Below are 1,938 nucleotides of genomic sequence, written 5' to 3'. Positions count from 1 at the left end.
AAAAACCATATGATCATCTCAATAGATGCAGAAAAAGCTTTTGACAAAATTCAATACCCATTTATGATAAAAACTCTCCAGAAAGTGGGCATAGAGGGAAACTACCTCAACATAATAAAGGCCATATACGACAAACCCACAGCAAACATCATTCTCAACGGTGAAAAACTGAAAGCATTTCCTCTAAGATCAGGAACAAGACAAGGATGTCCACTCTCGCCACTATTATTCAACATAGTTTTGGAAGTCCTAGCTATGGCAATCAGAGAAGAAAAAGAAATAAAAGTAATCTAAATCGGAAAAGAAGAAGTAAAACTGTTACTGCAGATGACATGATACTATACATAGGGAATCCTAAAGATGCCAGCAGAAAACTACTAGAGCTAATCAATGAATTGGGTAAAGTTGCAGGGTACAAAATTAATGCACAGAAGTCTCTTGCATTCCTATACACTAATGATGAAAAATCTGAAAGAGAAATTAAGGAAACACTCCCATTTACCACTGCAACAAAAAGAATAAAATACCTAGGGAGACAAAAGGCCTGTATGCAGAAAACTATAAGACACTGATGAAAGAAATGAAAGATGATGCAAACAGAGGGAGAGATATAGCATGTTCTTGGACTGGAAGAATCAATACTGTGAAAATGACTATACTACCCATAGCAATCTATAGATTCAATGCAATCCCTATCAAATTACCAATGGCATTTTTCACAGAACTAGAACAAAAAATCTTAAAATTTGTATGGAGACAAAAAAGACCCTGAATAGCCAAAGCAGTCTTGAGGGAAAAAAACGGAGCTGGAGGAATCAGACTCCCTGACTTCAGACTATACTACAAAGCTACACTAATCAAGACGATATGGTACTGGCACAAAAACAGAAATATAGATCAATGGAAGAGGATAGAAAGCCCCAAGGTAAACCCATGCACCTATAGTCAACTAATCTATGACAAAGGAGGCAAGGATATACAATGGAGAAAAGACAGTCTCTTCAATAAGTGGTGCTGGGAAAACTGGACAGCTACATGTAAAAGAATAAAATTAGAACACTCCCTAACACCTTACACAAAAATAAACTCAAAATGGGTTAGAGACCTAAATGTAAGACTAGACACTCTAAAACACTTAGAGGAAAACATAGGAAGAACACTCTGACATAAATCACAGCAAGATCTTTTTTGATCTGCCTCCTAGAGTAATGGAAATAAAAACAAAAATAAACAAATGGGACCTAATGAAACTTAAAAGCTTTTGCAAAGCAAAGGAAACTTCAAACAAGATGAACAGACAACCCTCAGAATGGGAGAAAATATTTGCAAATGAATCAACAGACAAAGGATTAATCTCCAAAATATATAAACAGCTAATGCAGCTCAATATTAAAAACACAAAGAACCCAATCAAAAAATGGGCAGAAGGCCTAAATAGACATTTCTCCAAAGAAGACATAGAGATGGCCAAAAAGCACATGAAAAGCTGCTCAGGGCTTCCCTGGTGGCGCAGTGGTTGTGAGTCCGCCTGCCGAAGCAGGGGACACGGGTTCGTGCCCCAGTCCGGGAAGATCCCATGTGCCGCAGAGCAGCTAGGCCCGTGAGCCATGGCTGCTGAGCCTGCGCGTTCGGAGCCTGTGCTCTGCAACGGGAGAGGCCACAACAGTGAGAGGCCCGTGTACAGCAAAAAAAAAAAAAAAAAAAAAAAAATAGCTGCTCAACATCACTAATTATTAGAGAAATGCAAATCCAAACTACAATGAGGTATCACCTCACACCAGGTAGAATGGACATCATCAGAAAATCTCCAAACAACAAATGCTGGAGTGGGTGTGGAGAAAAGGGAACCCTCTTGCACTGTTGGTGGGAATGTAAATTGATACAGCCACTATGGAGAACAGTACGGAGGTTCCTTAAAAAACTAAAAATATAACTACC

Source organism: Physeter macrocephalus, chromosome 11 (assembly GCF_002837175.3).
Source record: "Physeter macrocephalus isolate SW-GA chromosome 11, ASM283717v5, whole genome shotgun sequence".
NCBI lineage: Eukaryota > Metazoa > Chordata > Mammalia > Artiodactyla > Physeteridae > Physeter > Physeter macrocephalus.
This window is presented reverse-complemented; position numbering follows the sequence as displayed.